This window comes from Lepidothrix coronata, unplaced genomic scaffold, assembly GCF_001604755.1.
Source record: "Lepidothrix coronata isolate B3197 unplaced genomic scaffold, Lepidothrix_coronata-1.0 Scaffold133, whole genome shotgun sequence".
Taxonomy (NCBI): Eukaryota; Metazoa; Chordata; class Aves; order Passeriformes; family Pipridae; genus Lepidothrix; species Lepidothrix coronata.
Window position 1 is genome coordinate 1,141,582 of NW_016690313.1, and position 21,021 is coordinate 1,162,602.

Below are 21,021 nucleotides of genomic sequence, written 5' to 3' on the forward strand. Positions count from 1 at the left end.
GTGGCCGGTGGCCACTTGGCACCGGCCGACCAGGCCTTACCTGGGCAGTTTCAGGGGAAGTCTTCCCACGCTCTCCCTTGGAAGTAAGCAGGCTGAATTTCCCATGCTGAAGCCCACCAGTGTCTTGTTAGGTGGATGGAGAGCGTTGCTGCTTGGCATGCATCGTGCTGCTCCTCTTCGTAATATTAATGTGACACGTCCAATTACTATGTCCTCATATATCCTCACCATACCCTCATTTTTTTAAGAAAGGAAGCTGCATTCCTGTGGCTGTGGGCTTTTGGAGACCTAATGCTTTTGATGTGAAATAGCAGCAGGACTTGAGTGTTGTAGTTTTAAGCAAATTATTTTTTCATTCACAGAAATTAAGCAAAATCTTCTGCCTGCACCTGATGTACCAGCTGGATGTCTTGGTGGCGTTACTGCTCTTAGAGTTTAACTGGCCGGGGTCCAACCATAAGGTGTATGGAGCAGCCAGGAGTCAACAGATAGTCTTTGTTTTGAACAAAACAGGTTGTTTTGGTTCAAAGTTATATGGTCTTGGTGCAGGTAAAGGGCTTGTCCCTGCTCCGGTGAAGCCAATGGCCACACTCCACGTGGAGTAGGGATGAGTCCAAGCTTATTCAGCTCTGTAACTGCTGCTTTATCTATTTTCACCTCGAAGGGAGACGCAAATGCCAGGTAGCGAAGCGGAGGGTGGGGGTGATTTGATGTCATGGTAACTTCTCCGACTCTCTGCACAGCTGTACACACAGCCCAGCGCTGCTGCAGGCAGTGCCTCTCCCTCCCAGCACCTCCGGCAGCAGCGGGGGTGCCGATGCCGTTCTTTCCACTGACACGAGCAGCAGGTACCCTGGTGAGTGCCTTGTCACAGTGTTGCCCATTCCAGCTTGAAAGGCCTACCAGGACAAACAGGGAAAAGGCTCCCAAGCAGCGGTGCAGAAGCAGTGGTACTCAAAGAAGCAGAAGCACAGGAGTATGGGGGAGCTCGTTCACTTCTGTGTTCCATAATCTACCCCTCTGTGCAAACGCCCTGTCTTCATTTCGCCAGTTACCCCGTTGTACCCCTTTCCTAAGCTGCCATATAACTGAGCATCCAAGATGTTTCCATATGCTCTAAACAGGAATAACTGAGATGTAAGGTTCTCCTATCTGAAGGCTAATAAACTTCAATAGGATAGCACTGTTCGGTGAAAATAAGTAAATAAGTTGTGCTTCTACAAGGCAGCAGATAACGATGTGTGTGTGACCGGTCTAACCAAAGGCCAGTTTAGTTGAGAGTTATTTCAGCCTTCTGTGGATGGTGTAGCAACACAGCAGTCTCTGAGGTAAAAGACATTAGAAAGAAAAAGGTGGATGTGTGACTTTTTTCAAATTTTCTTTCAAACCTCTGCTAGCATCCAGCAAAGCATGCAGACTGCTTCTATAGCCTGAGACACTGCACAAATGCTCCTAACTGTGGTGCCAAAGCTCTTCCCTCTTCTCCAAGCAAAGTACTGAAAGGATCAAATACACGGTGAACTGTTCTGAGCTCAGGTCCCCACAGAAACATGAAGGGAAAATCCACTAACCCTGACTCTGTAAAAGTTTTAATTTCCAGAATGGACAAAAACGCTGAATTTTTTTCTTTTTTCTACTAGTAACAGGATAAAACAGAGCAAGAGTGTGTGTGGGTGTTGGGGGAGGGCGGCTGGAATCTGAGGCAAGTAGCATTTTATTTTTTTTCATTTGCCCAGACAGATTCCACTGTGAACATGTAATGGTTTTCACTGAGGCACTGTGTTATTTTAAGGTAAATCTGCTGACTTCAGAATGCATAATCAGCTTCATGATCGTAATAAATTATATCACAGTCATCTCTGGTGGGAAAATGGAAGGAAATGCACAAAGCAAAGAGTGCCAGGACAGCTTGCTGGTTAGGATGCTAGCCTAGAAACCATTTCTTTCTTGCTTTTTTTAAGGAAATAATTTCAAAAGCATCTAGGTCAATTAAAAGCTCGCTCTGAAAGCATTGTAGGCACTCAGAATTTAAGTCTCTCCGAAAGATATTTTTGAAAACGTTGCTGCAGTTCGGTTCCACAGCTGTAAATTGGGAATTGCGGTACTTCTTGCAAAGGTGATGTGTGAATAAAATATATTTGAAAGAAACTGGAACAAAATAGAAGCTCTCTAAGGAACCTAGGCTAGGCAGACAGCCTGCACAGGCTGTGGTATTGAGAACATTTATTCACTAGCAGTCATGGCTCAGGCAGCTCGGGCATCTATCCCCCCTCCTGGCGGGTTGTTCCCAGCTCCTGCGTTTGCTGCCACAACTGTTTGCACAGCAGTACAGGGAACTTGATCAAGGAACAGATCCAGCTGGTAAAAGATAAAATATATGCTGACTACATGGCAACACAAACGCCTGTGCCAGCCAAAACACTGGTTGGCACGTGGGGCAGAAAGAAGCCTGGGAGAAAGGAGGATGGGAGATACTTAAGCAACCTGCTACCAAATACAAAATCCCAGGCTATTTTTATTTCTTCAGATACCTTAAATGTTAATCTAGAACAGTAAAGCTTTTGCTCCAGAGTGCAAAAAGGGTTGACCGTGGTCTGGTGTGACAACTTGAAGATTTTTGTCATTGATTTCTATACAATCAAAACTGGGTCTCTGATTTATATATTAAAAAACAGGAGTAAAATGAAACAAAATTTGTAGCCCATGAAATAGATGATTTAGGAGTCATACTGTCAAGTGTATATTTTATTTTTCTGAAGACTAATAGAAAACATACAAATGGAATACTGCCTTTAAAAAAAGAAGACGGCTATAATTTTTTATAACTTTTCCTAGAAGCTTGTATTCTATGTCTTTTCTAGTGTTATTTTTTAATGATCACTGCCTAATTCTGAGATAAATCATTGTTGCATTAGTCTTTTATATCTGAGATAAAGATACTCATACTTTAGGTTTGTCTTTCCAGGCTTCAGTGGCGGTATACTAAAGATGAATTTCATCTATTCCATGTGACACAGGTTGTTTAACAGGAAAATGTTTTTATTAGAAGAACTGGGTTAAGGGTCCATCTGGAACCAATTGAATTCTCTAATGGCCTAACCCTCTATTTCTAGAGGGAGAGAGGAGAAAAAAGCAGAGAGGAAATTCAGGCTAACAGTGTAGTTCTACAGTATGAATTTAAGAACTTTCCCCTCTGCTTCCCCCAGCCCTGTGTTCCTGTTCTCTTGCTGTAATTTGCCACGTCTTCAGCTTTGTACATACAGCTATTTCCATGACTTGCTGTAAATTATACTGTTCAAATAACTGCTGTTAAAAGTCATCATCAAAAAAGGATGGGGGAGCACTTAAATAGGGCAAATGAGGGAAGAGTAAATTGTGCTCTGAGAAAGGAAATGAATGTGGGTTTGAGGGAAGCCCAGGGCCTCCTCAAGCCATTGTCACTCGAGGCAGTCATCACTTGAGCCCATATGCCATATAATTACAGGCTCAGTCATAGACTTCAGTGATCACAGCCCTCTTTAGTCTACCAAAGTATCACTGCACCTCCCAGGACTGCATGCAAAGGCTTTATCAATATATGGAGTACTATAAAAATGGAATACTGCAGCCTGATTCAAAGTCCAGTGATGATCCCAGATATCTTTCTGTTATTCCAAGTGGCTTTTGCTGAGCTGAAAAAGAAAAAAACAAAACAAAATAACCGAAGCCAAAATGTTTGCAATAACATATCTTTAGAAAGGACTTCATGTCAAAAAGGCATTGAGGCAGCAATTTTCCTGATGTTATGTTGTTTATAAACCCAGAATTTAGCCTATTCTCATGTTCAGGCACAATGTTAAGCAATTTCTTTCTCATATGCAGACAGCCTGTAAAACAGCAAATGCTTGCTACTTGTCCACAACAAAAAGGGCTACAGTACATACATTAATATATGCCCTGGGATTCTCAATTTTTTTGGTTGCTGTGCTTCTTATCACTGTTTTTATCTCTGTTGTTTTAGCAGCATAAAATGTCTTTGTCCAAACCGCCTTAAAATTTTGTTAGTTAGTGACACAGAAAAAAATTCTCCCAAAAGAAAATACTTTTCCTCTTTCAAGTTGACCATCGCAAACATTTTATTTCTAAGTCATGCTGCATTATTAGCTCATATCAGGGGGGACTGATAGCAAAATGCAGTAAAAGAACATAATGTTGTTAATAGAAATAAACAACTGTGAAGTCTGAAGCTGTGAATTTTTTGTAGCTTGTGCTTCTTATCACCACATCTCCGGCAGAAACAGTATATATAGGGTATAGCATGGTTAGAGGGAATGAACATAAAAAGTGTTGATTGTAAAATATTGGTGAATGTATTCACGTATGTGTTTGGGGAGGAGATGACTGTGCAGTTCACTCCTAACCCCATCTGCCTAAGTGCGCTGCGCAGTTATTTGAAAAACCTTACAAGAAAGATAAAATCCTAAGTGCAAGGAGCCTAAAAATGCATCCATATTGAGAAACTGTAGCCAACTGATTATTCAACTGGCAAAATGGAAATTTCAAGTTGCATAGACAGCTAATTGTGGCCTGCCTATGGAATGACAGGTCTATAATTTTTAGTTTTGTGCACATTCAAAGCCAGTCACCTTGACACTTAACAGTCCATTATCTGCCGGCCACCGACCATATGATGATATTCAAAGAGTGACAGGTCTTTTCCATTACAGAATGATAAAATGCACTATGCTTTATTTGGATAAAGCTGTCTTCACAGACAGCGCAAACCAAGTGCTTATCTGATCCTTGCACACAACAATGACACTGGGACACCTTTTACTCCACAGGGTTAACCTGGGTGTTTTTTCTGTCACTGTTCTTTAGGGATAAAGGTGAGTGAAATGAGTGAAATTGGTAACCCCAGTATTGTTTTCTAAAATGACAGACAAGCTGGTGTTCATATCTATGATTTCTTTCAGTATTAAGTAAGACAGATTGGAGGAAGCATTGGGACAGAGGTCATGCAACTACATGATTCATAATCTAGGGAGAAATGTTTGGTTTTTTATAAAAGAGATTGTTGTGTTTTCAGCATGAATACAGAGCGAGGTCAAGAAACATGTCCCAGGATACTTTCTATCAAATAACAAAAAAACAACAAGCCACCACAAATCAGACTGAGACCTGGCATTTGATTCAAACTTAGACAAGGGGCTGGATGCAGCCAGAGACTCTGCTGCACCTTCCCTGGATGTGGTAAATGTGTCTGTGGCTCTGTCCCTGGCCTGCAGAAAGAGGCTGAGACTTGGGGACTATTTCTCTCTGTAGGAAAAACACAGTTTGAGGAGCAGACAGTGCTTGGAGGCTGTTCTTCTGGTTAGGGTGTTTCCAGCCCCAGCATCTCTTCCCTGTATAATCCAGGGAGGGCAGGGAAGCGGTGCTTCTGAACAAAACCTCCAGCCACAGTGGACAGAGGGAGTCTCTTCCTTCTCCCTTGCTGTGCAGGAAAAGCCATACCTTCAACCACTACAAATAATTTGAGTACAGGAGCTTGCAGTTTTCTGGAGCCTAATGGGAGATGGGCCCCCTTGAAAGTCATGAACTCCGTTCTGGCCTCAGCACCAGTTTCTGTGCCAAACCTTTCCCAGTGAATTTTATTTATTTATTTCTAAATGTCAGTTTTTTTACTTGGGAATTTTGAATGTGCCTTTTGAATAACTATTTTTAAACTATTCTTGAAGTTTTAACAAGAGTCAGCGTTGTTTGTCTTTGCCAGCAGGGCCTGTTCCAGCTCCCAGGGACATTAGCGGAAAGATGCTCACTGATTCCTTGTGAGAAAGAGCTGTAGGGGTAACCAGGCAGGGATAAGTTTTTGCGACACATCAACAGTTAATTCTGAAGCGATCTTAAAATGATAAAAATCCTGTGAATCGCAAGTTTGCAAAGCAATTTTCTCGAGCACCTAAAGTGAGCAACAGCGACTTCTGACACCAGAAAAAATGGTTTGTGGATTTTCCAAATGATACACAGCTGCCATTTCGGCGTTAAGTGCTATTCTTTTAGGTCCTTGCTTATTCAGTAATGAGTGATGATAAAACTACAATTTTTTTGTGCTTTTTTTTTTTACCTATAAGCCATGTACTTTGTATACAAACCTTCTATCTTCTCATATGTACAGTATACTACAAGTATTTATAGGTCTGTAGAAAAGGCTAATGAACAGAGCATACTCTGAAGAGAACAGTCATGAGACTTCATTTGTTCCCTACATGCTGCAATAATACTAATACACCTTTTACTCCACAGAATGGCTTGTACTTGGGGAATTGTGTTTCATCCAATTTTCTTGCAAATAATGAACAAGTTCCCCCAGGTTTATTGGCACTGTCTTGTGCACACTTTTTTGGTGTAAATTATTTATTCTACTAATTTAACAGCAAACAGTCCTGGATAGTGAGCTTAGTGAGGCAATTTCATACATATTGGTTGTAGGTTAATTATTTAGGGATTGAGATATCTCTGGTAATGCCAAATAAGTACAGACCTAATCAGAGAAAGCAATTGAATGTGTCTAGGTTTTCCAGATCTCAGATCATGCAACCACTACTTGATGGTCATTAAGTTTGGTGTTTTATTGCAAAAAACCACAAATGTGTTTTGAGATAACACACAAGTTAACCCTTAGAGTTCCCACCATTTCCCAGGAGATGGACTCTTTGGTCCCTATGAGCCAGCTAATCAGAATGTTCAGATCCACATATTCTGTTATTCTGGAAATGGAGATGGTTAAGGATGTTTTTGGATATGTGGCTTGTGGGATAGCTTAAATATTTGGAGGCTGTAGAAATGTGAATGCTGAAGAATCAACAGATAAACCATATTTAGGACTACAATAATACCTCTTCTGCTGATTTTTTTTTTTATAAAGGTGGTGTGCAGACACACAGCAGAGATAGCTTAACTGCTATAATTGTCACTGCTTTATTTTTATAGAGAGGTTTTGGTGCTAATCATTTGAAAAACATGAAACATCTCAAGTCCTGTGTAGCATCACTATCCAGTGTCGGTTTAATGGGTACTGTGTAATTTTTTTAAATCAATGAGGAAAACATTTTATCAGTGTGAGGGTTTTTTTCAGCTGACATGCAGTAAATTGGGTGATTCATTCAAGTGCAGCATAAGCTCTGAGTAGAGCCTGGGAAGACAAAGTATGAAAAGCAGAGTGAAGAGAAATCTGTGGGCAGTTCTTGGTGTGGATAACATGTTGATGTTGAGGCACAGTTGTCTCCATTCTGCCATCGTTATTTATACAGTAAAATTACTGCTCCAAGCTCTGCTGTGCCTGACTCCTTAAACAGCACTCAAAGCAGCCCTGTGAAAGGGCAAGAAACTCTTTATCTTATGACCATGTTCTAGCACCTCTTCAGTAGCAGTTTGGAGGTGTTTTATTTTTTAAGATCCCCAATGGAATCTTAAAATGCTATGCAGGCCGTTTGTTTTGATAGGCTTTGTTTTTATTTTCTCTTTATGTTTGTTTTGGGGTGTTTTGGTTTTGTTTGTGTTTAATCCACATGTAGGTTCTTTTTTAATGTTAAATTTAAAACAAGCTGCAGACGGTGGGGAAGATCTGAGATGATCTCTTTTTTTTTTTTTTTCCCAAGGCAGTTAATTTCTCAGTTTTAGGTCAGCCTTCATAGAAGTGCTTGTTCCCTTACAGATGAGCTCTACCTCCTGTTTTGCTGGAGGAATAAGTAGTTCAGTGCAAAGCTTTAGGATTCCTAGGTTTTCCAGTGTAGAGAGTAGAGGATATGATGGTAAAAGCATGCTTGTTTGCATTGGTGAAGGGATGTACTGAAGTGCTCTGCACTAATTGCTTTTTCTTCAGCACGAAAGCCTTTGTGCCAGATGTGTTGCACTGGTAAGAGAGATGAGTGACTGAAGCCAGATCATTAACAAAAGCTGGGTAGGATGGAGTCACTTAACAGCAGAATGAGGGAAGCCCCATCCATTGCCATCCTGCTTGCCAGAATTTCAAGAGTGCAACTAAACATATTTCCCAATTCACGTTCAGTCCATCTGAGATGCATCCTAACAATCTATTATTATCTCTATTTCACTTTGCAAAAATAAATGCGGTCCTTCAAGGGGGAATGAAAAGCTGAGGGGCATCAGCTCCTCTCTGGCAGGAAGACATGCTAATTCCTAAACTGTCCAGGTGCTGTGGGATTTTCGTGTTCATAGGGGGAGAGCTAACATAACTCATGATTAGTGGAAGAATATAAGAGAACCTTGGATGGTGTTTTAATGATGGAATGTGTCAGGAAAGCAAGGAGGAGACCTAATGAACTGCTTCGGAAAAGATGTTTAAAAAGGTGGGTGTTCAGGTCCATTCAAAGTTCTAGGGAGCTGTGGGGTGGAATAAGGAGATACTTCCAGCCATCAGCTTAGAGATCATTCAGCCACTTCTAATTGATGGAACCATGGAAACTAAAAATCAAAAACATGAAAGGAAGACTGTAATAGTTGGAAGAGTACATAAGAAATCTTGGCAAAACTATGAATAAAGCATATACAGCTGTGTTAAGAAAAATATTTAACTCAATTTTAAATGCCATGAGTCATTAGGATGTGTTAAAAGGCAAAATACAGCATAGTGTGTTTTTCCAGCAAAAATGAAGAGGGAAAGTTGAATCTCATTTTATTGTAAAAAGTTTTAATTACGGGAATATGCTGCACTTTTTCTTAGATGCTGCCCCTGTGCTCTTAAGTCCATCAGCTTAGAATTCTGCGATTACATAGGGAAATTCAGATAATCAAAGGCTTCAGAATAGGGTGAATATGGGAGGGGCTGGAAGGGTTATGTGGAGGATTTGGAGCAATTGGACATGTGCTAGTTCTTATCTTAGAACCTTATTTTGTTAAGGTGCCCATGACAAGTAAGAAAAATTACTTTTTCCATGATTCCAGAATTATATGACCTGGTAGTCTGGAAGAAAAGAAAGAATCTCATAATATTTGGCTTCTGTGGACTATTCATGCAGTGAAGCTATTTTTTTTCCTAGAGAGTTGAGGATGTGTAGGAAGCTGAGCCGTGCAGTGTAGTTAGAACTGAGGAACAGTGCATCTAGTCTGTGATAGCAGTCTGGCCAGTGAGTGACCACAACAAAAGAAAGACTCAACTTTGTAAAACAAATGATTCTTTGACTGTGATAAACCTCTTGCACATTCAGCACGAGGAAGAAAAACAGATACTTAGGTGCAAAAAACAGGACTTAGAGAGCAGTGATGGATTGGTCTTTAAAAGAGTGCTAGTTTGGGGGAAAAAAATAAATATTTCTTTTACTAACTTAGATGGGGACACTTTAGCTAGTCCAGTGTTTAAGGTTGTACCTGTAACACACATCTTAGAGCTCTGTAAAGAGCTACCTGAAACAGAGGTAAACAAGCAATCCAGGTACTGAAGACAATCAGGTTTCTAATAGTAAGGAACTTAATTTATCCTGTTTAAGAAAACACTGGGTTTGAATTCCTTGGCTGTTCTTTCCTGCTTACACATTTTAAATCGTCAGTGCAGCCTGCAGTGAAATTAATGGATTACAGAGGTGTCATTTTGTTGGTTGTGATGCTGCTTCTGGGTAAGTATTGAGTAAAAAAATCCCGGATCCCTCTCTGCCAGGTTCCTTGCTTTTGCTTTGCTGATCTGAGCTGAGGTGCACTTGCTGTAATATGACATGAGATCCAGCACTGTATTTCTGCCGACAGACTTCAAGTTCTCCCTTCTCTTACTGGCATTGACATGAATTTCTGCAGAGAGAATACTGTGGACAGCACAGCAGTAAGGATTGTAATCCTTTTCATTATAAAACTCAACGAAAATCTTCAGAAACTCAACATACCTCGTCTGCCAGGCTTTGTGCAGTAATTGCTTTTGTATTTCTGCTGAGACACAGTTCTTCAACAGAGTGCAAGCCAGGAGGAATGACTGTAGAGGAAGTGTGATGCTTTTCATTGTAGTTCCAAGCTGTTTCCCAGTTTACTTTCTGGCATATCTAATGGCATGGAGACAAAGCTCACAGCCCATCTGCATGAAAAGGAGGGCACAGGGCTGATTTGGATGCACTCAAACTGATCAGAGAAACTCGAAATAAGGGCACCTGACAGATTCAGGGGGTTCTGGGTGGAACAAAACCTTTAGAAGTCTCAAGAGAATAACACATGGTCTTTCAATGACATGTCTTTCAATGAGTTCTCTCATTTTCACATTGTTCTTTAGTATGAAATGGTTAACAGAGATTCCACCTGCCTGTTCCACAAGTAGGTCAGCATTTGATAACTGCATTAAAATTGGCCTTTCCTAAATCCTCTCTCTCACTGTAATCCTTCCTGTCCCTCTCAATTTCCTCATGTTCTAATGCCCCATTATGGAGAAAATGTTGAGTCTTTTTTCAGATTATTTCAAAATTCTCACTTGCAATGGAGCTGTTTTGTTTGGATCACATTTCTTCCCCAAAAGCTCCTGGAGATAGACATCACAGATATGATGCCATATGAGAAAGAAGGTTTTGTTATGCTCATGCAAAATGCCACGTCTTTTTCTATTGTTCTGAAAAAAACCCAAAACAACCAAAACCAAAAAAAAACCCCAAAGTATTTTGGGCTTGTGAAAATATCTCACAGAATATATTCAGAATATTTAAATATCTTTAGTAATTTAACTCTCAAGCCTAAAATTCAGCTCATTTTCATTGTGGCCTATCACTTCTGGTGTGACATTACTGAAAACCTTCTGATTAAAGCCAGCTCTCTTATGCATACTTTACCTCTGTGACCTGTGAGTAGCTTGAAACCATTTGAACTCTGTCTAAATTGGATCCCCCTGGTTGTAAGTGTTACTGCATGTCAGTTCTATGTCAGTTGGATGGAAATCTTGCTGCAGAGGATGAAAGTTCACAGCTCAGTATTAATCTACTGGGCAAACTACATCTAATGCCTTCAGTTTTCTTGAAATACAGCTTCTGATGACCTCTGACAGGCAAAATACAATATAGGATTTTCTAATATTCATTTTTAGTGTAGCTATTTAAAATCTAGCATGTATCATCCTTCTGTACCAAATAAATGCTGTGAGAGACAAAATTAAGAATAGTGACAAGCGGATTATTGGACATGGAGACTTTTGTTAATCAAATATGTCTGGGTCCATTACTTCACAATTGTCTTGAAACAGAAAATGCAAATCCAGGCTTCAGTAAAGGAGGCTGTGTACAGATGAACTGCTGCCTGGGATTCCCTTGATATCTGTGGGATGAGACTTTCAAACTGCTGTGTGAGGTCAACAAAAAAAATCCTGAAGCCACATGGCTTCTGGAGCAGACAGCATAAATCACTGAGTGCTGGTGGAGTCTGCCTTTAACTCACAAATAAGAACTTTGAATTTAGCACCAGCTACTGTTTAAAAGAGAATCTGTATAGATTTGTGCAGCTTAAATGACACCATTATCAACATCCTGTGTTACACAGTGACACCTTTGCTCTTGTCAGTTTTAGGGAGTCCTGCAAGTACATTACATTGCTTTTGAAGTGACTTTTTTTGGACATAAAATCCAAGCCTAAAAAGGAAAAATGTCTGATAGGTGCAGGTCTGTAAGTCTGCAACTTATCTCACTTCTGTTTAAACTAACAGCAGAACTCATACCTCTTTCAGAGGAGCAAGATTGACTTTTAAATATTTAGTTAGAATCTGAAAGGAAATGGATCCTGCATTCCTTGCAAATCCTAAATTGTCTGTGAAAACAGTGGGATTTGGTAGGAGGAAAGAAATCTAAGATTAAGCTCTGTTTTGCAGTGGGATGATACTAGTTCTGGGAGGGAACTAGTTTAGGCACTAGACATGAATTATATTCATCTTTCTCAAAGCCCTGGTTCAGTCCTACTGAGGAGAACTGGCAAAGTGTTCTTGTGCTAGGCCTGAACGGAGCCCTTGGTTCTTCAAGAAGCCTGTGCTTCAGCCCCCAGTTTAAAAGAGAACTTTCAGCCTGTAGAGGGTGTACCTAATCAACAGTGTCTTTTGAGCCCTTCCAACTCCTCTTATGCTGTAGCTACAGTTTGTCATTACATTGCCATTTGATAAGTCAGACAAAGTATCTCATCCGATGACTCTCATCCTGTCATTCCTCTTAGGGAAATACAAAACAATAGTAATAAATGAGTAAGGTATGGCCAGAAGTATTTTAAGACAGTGGCAATTGGATCAGTTCTTGGACGCTTTAGGAGCATATTTTCCTGTTGTTTCCATTTTTAAACCCAGACTTCTAAAACCCTGACAGCCTGACTCTTTTTTCCTGTGAGTCACACAAAGGAACAAATTTTTGATTGCAACATGTGCAGAGCCCAGGGTTTGAAATTTTGGAGTCCTCTTCTGTCAGAGGTTCTAAAACCTACTATGGAAAGACCCATCTCAGACATTGGAGTAGCTCCCTGTGGATGCAGTGTTTGGGTCACACTCATCTCTGGGAGCCCAGAGCTCACTCAGCAGTAGCACCACAGAAGTTTCCTGTAAGTACATCTGCTGTACATATTCTGATATAAATATAGAATCACAGCATAGGGACTCTTACAACAATGCAGCGAGGACAAAGTATTAAAAAAAAAAAAGAAAGAAAAAGAAATTAAGCAGCTTGCAGACTGTGGCAGTTTTGTGACCGGTGGGCTTTAATCATTGATTTTTGCTTTGTTAATTTGGCAGTATTGAACGTGGGTAACTGTAGCGTTCAGATCAGACAAACATGTGGGAAAGAGCACACTGATGAAAATCCCTCAGCAGATAAGCGAATGTTTCACAGCAACATGAGTGTGTGCAGCTCCATCCTGGACTGAAAGAATTGAAGTTGGGGCTGACAGCGGCGATCTCTTCCTTCACTGCTCGTTGGCTCACCCTACGCATTTCGATAGAGACCCTCAGATATGGAGAAGTAACTTACCCATTGTACAACTCCCGTATCTGGTACATTTTCCTTTGAAGCTTACAGAGTGCTTTATGACTAAACTTGAAAGAATAGAAAGAAGCCAACAACAGTGGATGAAACAGTATGATTTAGTAGGTTTTGCATATGAAACAGCTGACTAAAAGATCACGTACACTTAAATAAGAGGTTTTTTATATCAACAGCTAATGTCTAATCTCAAAAATTAGGGTCTGATCTCAAGGCAAAGCAGAATGTCTGCTCTTTTCAATTATATCCATTTAACTAGAAGTAAAGCTGTGGATTTTAGTGGGATGAAGGTGATTCTGTATCTTTTGCTATCTGATCCAAAAACATATAGTCTTTAGTCTGAAGTTTGGCCATAACCTTAAATATGTATTTGTCCGGGTTTATTCTAGATTTTGACCTTCTTAAGGTTAACAGGTCGTTTTAGATTGGAAAAAATCATTGTCAGACTATTAGTTTATCTTGCACGTGGGTAGAGACACAGGCTAATCTGGGAAAGTTTTGTGTGTGGCTTTGTTTTAGAAGCTGTAGCATTTTGTAGGCTTGGCCCCATACTGGCTACACCACTGGGCTTGTGGAAAGTTGGAACTGAACCCCTATGTTTTCCTTTGTCTCTTGCATTGCCATTTTTGTATTTTTAATTTCTTCCCTTTTCGCTTCTCCTTTCCAGAGGTGAGACACCTCAGTGGATGGGTCACTGTGCCAATGAGGTTGCTACAAACAGACACTGTGACTCTGCTTCTCTCAGCGACCGTCAAAGGCTACGCTGTGTGCAAATCTGAATGCACAACAGGAATCCACAGGAACCCTGGGGGCACAGAAAGGTACCCTGCTTAAATTCTAACTGAGACTTATAATTGATTTTATAAACTGGTTTTCTTTTCGGAGGCTCTTTTTACAACAAGATCACAGTTTGGAATGTACAGTAATAACATCACAAAAGATGGAATTGTGGTCAATAGGTCTGAGGGGGGGGAAAAAACAAGATAAATAGAAGGCTCCTCAAGTGCATGGTTTGGGTTAACAGTAACCGGCAGAAAAAATGACTTTTTAACACATAGGATTTGAGACCACCTCATGGGAAGAGATGATATCAAACCCCATGGAAATCACACCTACATTAGTTTAGAGACTTGAATGTGTTACCAGAAAGTCCTCTTAAGATTCCACTTACCCTTTTTCTACTAAGCCTCCTATCTGTATATTCCCTAACAGAAAGGAGTCTTCTAGATATTTGTTTGCACAACTTTCTAGTTAGGCTTGTTGATAATTACTCTGGATAAATCCATGTGCAGAAACTTCTCATTACCATTCTTTCAAAGTGTGATACAGGACCTTCAAGAGATGTTTGTTTATAGATATTTTCCTTTTCGTGGTTTCTGCCGTGTGTATGTCATGGCGAGATTGAAGGTATAGTTTTGCTAAACTTTCAGATTTTAAAAACTAGTGCTTGGTATTCCACTGCTTGATCTTGATGATTGTCTTTTGTACATAAAAACATTGATGTGAAATGTAATAAATGTCCTGAAATAAATATTTTAATTGATAGTAGCACAGTTTCCATAATTTCTTTGTCTTGTTTTATTGTTTGTTCATGTGCTTTTTGTTTTCTTTTTTTCCCTTATTCCCAGTCCTTGTTCAGCTCTACAAGCACACTGCAAAGTGTCAGGAGGAATAACATATAGCTTGCAGTCCATCATCTGCATTCCCTTTGCATTAGGTGTAGCACTGGCATGAAAATCAGAGCCCCTGCTCCAATTTTTCCAGCTGTCTCTGTGTCCCTGTGATCTTTTTGTACAAATTTTCTGGCAAGTCTACAAATATGCACGCTTATATCCCTTTCTTGGGCATGCATATGCATTTTACTATCTCAAAACATGGGTACAACTGAATGGAATCATTAGGGGTTTTTCCTCAGTAATTCGAGTGTGTTTGCTGGTGTAGGCAAACATCAGTAAACAGAACATACACACAGCATCAAAAAATACTATATCTTCTTCCTTTGTCCTCTTGCTCTCAGATTTCTATGTAAGTTTGTTTTGTTTTCATTCAAAATGTATGAATAAAGCAATATCAGGATCTTTTCACTGCCATCTTCAGGTCTTATTTATAGAGTACTTTCACAGCTTCAGGAATTGTTAACTTTTTAGGCAATAAATGTCATCTTGCTTCTGAGGTTACGTTTGTTTTATTTTCCTTAGTAATATTATTGCTTTAAAACTGTAATATGTTTTCTATTTTGGTATTTTTCTGTTGCCCCAAGGGACTTGAGCTGTAACAAGGATTTGCATTGGCTACAGTGCTGTTCTTATTCTGCACATGGTTATGGGTAGACGGGAGAGAGTGCCAGGGCTGAACATGATATTCTATTGGAACAGCTTGTGCCAAGATTTGGGCTTGAACAATTTGGAGGAGACATGATGTCACTGTCTCTGTAAAGTGAATTTGAACAGGACAGTTGTACTGTATTTTGGGCATGTGTTTTAAAAATAACAATTAAAATAATATCTTGTGTGTTTCCTTATTTTTTTTTGTCTTTGCTCTCTGGTTTCACAGCCTTTGCACTGCATTTCTTGTGTCCTGGTGGTATTTCTGTTTCATTATTTTTCAAGCAGAGTTTGATGACACTGATTTAGCAGTTTCTCACAGTTCACTGCTCCAGTTTTCATCAAATTATACTTGTAGTTATACTAGACACTTTCATCATCAATTTCCATATGCCTCAAAGACATGCAGGGACCAGTTTGCCAGCACTGAACTCAAATGCCAGACAATAACTGGAATACAGGATTTCTTTTCCTAGGGTGTCTGAGACAAAGAGCGTAGAATCCTTCAGGTTTTAGGAAGTGTTTTCAGCCTGAACGCATTAAAAATGTAGACAATAACTGCTATGAAATATTGGTTTTGAAATGTCAAATCAAGGGATAAAAATTAACATTGGTTAAACGGTAAGACCTTAGCCATTTCTTTCTAGAAACCTACCTTATATTAGAGAGCACTGCTTTTAAATTTAAGGTTCTCTCTTTCCCCACAGAATCAGAGGATTCATAAGCAACCTGAACTATATTTTCTGTACAGCTAAGTTTGATAATTATGATAATTAACACACAATAAACATTTCACCTTCAGGCTCTAGGTTTACGTGTACCTTCAGATCAGCAACGTTACTGGGGACATTTAAAGTGACAAGACTCCTGAGAACGACTGTGAAAGTCTTTTCCTTCATTTAGGGGGTCTTGGTTGCTCAGATTTGAAAGATGTCCATGCTGGAAGCCCTGACACCTTTAAAGGTTTTCTGTTACGTTCATCCTGCAATTTTCTGCGGAGGGACCACAGCTCCGACACAAAAGATAATCAGGATTCTGTAAACTGGAACTAGATGTAGATGTGCTGGAGACCATGGTTCTTAATGTCTGTCAAAAGCATAAAGTTAATTATGCAAGGCATGAAGTGAAGCTCTATTTGTTTAGATGTAAAGAGGTTAACTCTGAGTAACTGTTGACAATAGTCATCATCATCAGATGAATTTGCCATTAAATCTGCAGTGCTCAAAAAATGTCTTCAAGATAGCACAGGAGTAATATTCTCACTTCTGCACTACCATGTAAATTGCTTTACTTGCACTGAGAGCCAAATCTATCTCAGTTTTGCAGTTTGCTTTCCACATGGAATTTTGACTGATGTTGAGAATTTTGCACATAACTTTCAGTGCAATAGGGATCTTCTCTCAGGACTAGAGAGAAGAATTTTTCTCTGTCTGCAGGAATTTCAGTTTGTAGAGTCTGCCATTTGTAGAATGCACTCAGTGTGACAGAAAACCACTTCACTAGATCTCCTCTCTGAAGTCGGAAGGACATGGGTAGAGTGAGAGTGTGACTTCTCAAAACTCATGAGGACACAGTTCGTATTGCATCCAGGAACAGAAACATAGTGTGGCCAGGGCCTGCCACAGGGGGAGATAATCTGTGTGATGAAGAGGGAAGGGAGTTGTTGAACAAGTTAAAGGTCAAGGAGAGGAGAAATTTGTAATACACTCTACTGTAATACTAATGCCTGTTTCCTGACACACCATCAAGTTTTGGAATTATTTGGTACAGTGGGCTCTGAGTGCCTGAACTGCAGACAAATTAAACTGAGGTTTTTCTCATGCATTGGCTTTGACCCAAAGCGTTATAGACCAATTAAATCATAAAATGATCATTTGTGGAAAAAGGCATCCACCTTCTTCTAAACAGGTAAATTGTTATGCATTACACAGAATGTTTAAACACCTCACATTACTCCCACAGTTGTGTATTCCCTGTCACAGCTCATTTACCAGAAGGTGACCCCCAAAAACCTTTACTTGTAGTGTGCCCTGAGCCTTCAGTGTTTGGGAGTTCCTGTAGTAATGTCTTTGCAGTAACTGCTCTCCATCAAACAACACTTGGATCTTTACATACATACAAAACTGAAGTCACTGGCTGCTCTGTTATGAAGGAATAAATCACCCATATATCCTTCTCAGTTTTGAAAAAGGAATGTTCAGTGGAATGTTCCAGAAAAAAAAAAAAAAGGACTGGTTTCTTCTCTAGGTAACTTGACTGTCAGTTACACTGGGATTTTTTAGAAGGGCAAATGACTCACCTACAACCTTTTTTTGCATAATTTTTTATTTCTAGAGAGGACGAATAGGAAAGTTCCAATCAAATATTTAATTTGTTTTAAAGGGGCATGGCAGCAGACAAAGTTCTGGTCTATCAAATATAAAAAGACTGCCCAGAGAGCAACTAGTGATATCTCCTTCATTAGTCTTACCTGATGCTCTTTCAGCATTGCAATGTCGTGCTCCTCTGTGTCTGCAGGTTCTGACAGAAGGTGCAAATTCCACTTCCTTTGGAGAATTGTCATTTCCCTCCAAAAGCTGGTGGGCTTCTCTGGAGGGGTCATGGAGTCTTCTGGAAGATGTAGTGTCTGCTGGAGTGTTGAACAGGTTAGTGTGTGGGCCCTTGTTTGTGAGAGAAAAAAGTGGGATGAAAATTCATAATGGGACAGAATACAAAAACCAAAAGCCAAGAGGCAATTTTTTATTTTATTTTATTTTTTTTTATTTTTTTTTATAATTCAGCTTCTAGGATTCAATTAACTCCCAGTTCCAGTCTGTGATTTTGTTCAGGAGCTCTAAGAGCTAAAAAAAACCAATTTGTATCTTCAAAATTGAAATCCTGGAGGGGTTTCTTTTTCTATTTGTTTGTTCTTCATAGATTATACTATGATCTTCTGTTGTTTTCGTGTTGTTGGCCAGCATGCATGCCAAATGCTCTGTGACTTATGGACTACAAGCGAAGAGGGAGAGCTTTAGTGGAGAACTTTAAATCTATCCAACTATATCCAGCAAATTTGGAATGTTGTGGGACTCAGTGGGGCATTAAGCCTAAACTAATGCAGTTTTCTCCTGTTGTCTTCTGTTCCACAGTTAGTGAAGAATTTCTGCTGTAATGAGGGGAATGAGCCTGTTAAGTTACAGGTTTTGGCAGAACTGCAGTGATTTGTATTGACATGGTGAGTCCAGTGACTTTTGGTGTAGACTGCTACCAGTGCCTGTCCACTGGATCAAACTCTACTTTCTTAAAATATTAACCAACCAAAATACACATTGTTTGGTACTCCACCTGCATGCCCCTGTCTCTGCAGGCCAAAAGTGAATTTTCTCTGCAATGCAAATGAGAACCCTTGATGATCTGGTCTTAAAATGGCTAAAAAGGCCATGTACTGAAACGAACAAATGAAACCCCTCTGACACTGTGTCCAAACGAAAAGATAGTGTGAAACACTGGCCTAACTTTTTGTGAAACTGTAGCACACCCTGTGCTGGTGTTGGTCTCACACTGCAGACAGAGGCAGTCTCCCATGTGCCAGTGTGGGCATTCCAGGGACTGTGCTGTGGACTAGACTGGGGAACTGACCTGCCTTGAAACCCTTTTTGGAAGGAGGCTTTTTTAAAAAAATGAATTTGTTCCTCTTGTGTGGTTTGCACATGTTTGAAATTTGGGGGGTTGTTTGGTTGTTTGGTTGAAAATTGTTTGGTTTTGGTTGGTTGGTTTTGTTTTGTGGGTTTTGTTTGTTTGCTTGTTCTGTTTTTAACTCCTTTCTGTGTAAAAGATCACTCAAAAAATTCTGTTATTTAAGGAATGAGTTCTCAGAGGTGGACTTTAAATTATTCTTTCTTCTATTGGTTCACAGATACTTAGGGAAGCTTTTTCCTGAACAGCAAAATGAGATGGGCGTCTGTGGTTCACTCCAGATTACCCTGTGTGTGTCTCAAAAGCTCTGTCTTGTGCTTGGCAGAAACTGGAGGCAGTGGTTCCTATGAACTGTATTAGAGATGACATAATAGATTTTGAAGAATGGGTATGCTTTTTGGGATAGTAGAGTGTTTTATAATATTTAACATGCATCTCTTGCATCTCTACATTTGATGACACTCACTTTGTAAAAGTGAGAAAATAAAATCCAGTGCAAACTCTGAATATGACTAAGGTTTCATGTGTAACATACACTTTTAATATTACAAATTCCTATTCCTATTACAAATAGGAAGTATTAAAGTAAACAAGAGCTGTTTGTTCACTGTTTTGAATTTCACTCAGCTAGAAAAATCAGTCCTGTGACACTCACAATAAACAGCTCACTTGCTTTTTCGCTTTTTGAATTTATCTCTGAGATCCTCTTGTCAAGTGTGTATTAATAAGTACACATTCTAGCCAAAAGATAGATGTTTTATTTTTCTGTATTTACATTTTGATGCTGCTCCTGTGAATTAGAAAAAGCAACTCCTTTCCTCAGAAAATCCTTTAATGAAATTAAATAAAATATTTTTTTCCTTCTTTTAGCAACTCCCAGGGCCAGCACATTTCTAAAGTGGGTGCATCTTTGGAAAGCATACTGTTCTTGGGGAAACAGAAAACAAATAGTTTGAAAAAAGGGAAAAAGTTTCGTTGTGTGCTCTTAACAGAAAATGTTCCAGAGTTTGTCAAGTCATATATTAAAAACAGTGCTCCTGGTGACTGTATTACAGCTTGGTGGTGGTGAGGAACACTCAGTATTGTGATAGAAGTGTGAACCTACAGTCAGGTCCCACTCTGGATTCACACAAGTACCCACGTACCTCTAACTTTCAGGTCCCAGAGCTTGCTTTGTATAAGGACCAGTAGATCAGGTAAGTGCTCACTTCAGTATCAGGACACTGAAACACTGGGGTAAATGTCTGATCTGTCTCTTGCCACACAGAGCATCAGAGAGAAGGTCTTTGAGCTTTCTAACTCTCAGTCCAGCCACCTACCCAGGCTTCCACCTTGTTTCTCCCTCTGGGCTAGAAGCTCCTTTTTGTAGTGCTGGGGGCTCCAGATGTATAAGGACACAACTACAGGAAAAGTCTTTCTGCTGCAGCTGGGGAGAAGGGATGCAGCAGGTTCAGGGTCAAGTTCGCTGCTTCTCCTCACCTCACCTCCCCTGCCCCTCCATGATCCTATGCTGAAGTTAGCAGTGGTACCAATGGAGCTGTCCTGCTCTCTCTCCGTCCTCAGTTGCTCATCTCACTCCCTGTCTTGTTCCAGAATAAGTGTTTGTGCAGTTGTGAAGTGGACTGAGTGAGGATATGGACTCACACCGAACCAGAACGTTTTTCCCTGGTGCTAAATGGATCAGTGTCCCAGGTGGGGTTCCCAGCTCTCACAGGAGGGTGAGTGCAGGGACAGAAGTGGGGGGAGTGGGCTGAATACTGGACTGCTTTTTTTACAGCTGTGTCAGAGTAAGTCAGCTAAAAATTCTTGTGAAACTATGGCCTCAGACTTCATTCCAGGAAAAGTTTCCCTGGAAATGTTACTTTGATTTGATTAGGAGGACGACTAATCTGTGGGCCATTTTGTCTGAGACAGGAATTTTCCTTTGGTGGTTCACAGTGCTTGCTTCTGTTAAAAGGGATAAAGACAATAGTAAAAAAAAAAAAAAAAAAAAAGAGGGACTGAAAGGGCAAATTTGGAAAAAACCTTTTGCCATTTAGTCTTTTTTTAGGTTG

General features: G+C 40.0%; 1 protein-coding gene across 1 annotated transcript in view; it reads left to right on the forward strand.

The window, feature by feature from the left end:
• The first annotated feature begins 387 nt into the window (after positions 1 to 387).
• MPPED2 (metallophosphoesterase domain containing 2) overlaps positions 388 to 21,021 on the forward strand; it is a 127,870-nt gene continuing 107,236 nt past the window's right edge. The window contains exons 1-5 of the mRNA XM_017827021.1: positions 388 to 461; positions 13,636 to 13,789; positions 17,810 to 17,937; positions 18,421 to 18,506; positions 20,561 to 20,685. The gene's annotated coding sequence lies outside the window, so the exon portion shown is untranslated. The remainder of the gene's footprint in view (positions 462 to 13,635; positions 13,790 to 17,809; positions 17,938 to 18,420; positions 18,507 to 20,560; positions 20,686 to 21,021) is intronic.